This window comes from Penaeus monodon, chromosome 34 (genome assembly GCF_015228065.2).
Source record: "Penaeus monodon isolate SGIC_2016 chromosome 34, NSTDA_Pmon_1, whole genome shotgun sequence".
Lineage (NCBI taxonomy): Eukaryota > Metazoa > Arthropoda > Malacostraca > Decapoda > Penaeidae > Penaeus > Penaeus monodon.
Window position 1 is genome coordinate 9,094,034 of NC_051419.1, and position 294 is coordinate 9,094,327.

The window sequence follows — 294 nt, forward strand, 5'->3', positions numbered from 1 at the left end:
GAGTGTGAAAGTATGCTTGAGAGAGATTTACTGTGAATGTTTGTCAGTAAAAGTTAGCAGGTCCCAGGCTGAATAAAGTTTGGAGTTTCTAGTAAAGTGAAAATGAAGATCTTATAAAATTTGAAAACATTAATGTTAGTGCAGTATGTAATATAGATTCTAAAAGTCATTAAGATGTAGAAGCCCTAATGTAGAGCTTATTTAGCTTACATGTTAATCTGGTCTTGACTAAGATTGTGTGTGAATGTGTGCACCTAAGAATGTATGTGTGGGGAGAGGGGGTGGATGCATCAG

General features: G+C 35.7%; 1 protein-coding gene across 1 annotated transcript in view; it reads left to right on the forward strand.

The window, feature by feature from the left end:
* The window catches only part of LOC119594807 (basement membrane-specific heparan sulfate proteoglycan core protein-like), a gene marked incomplete at its 5' end in the record, with an annotated part of 219,836 nt that overhangs the window by 125,208 nt on the left and 94,334 nt on the right, over positions 1–294 (forward strand).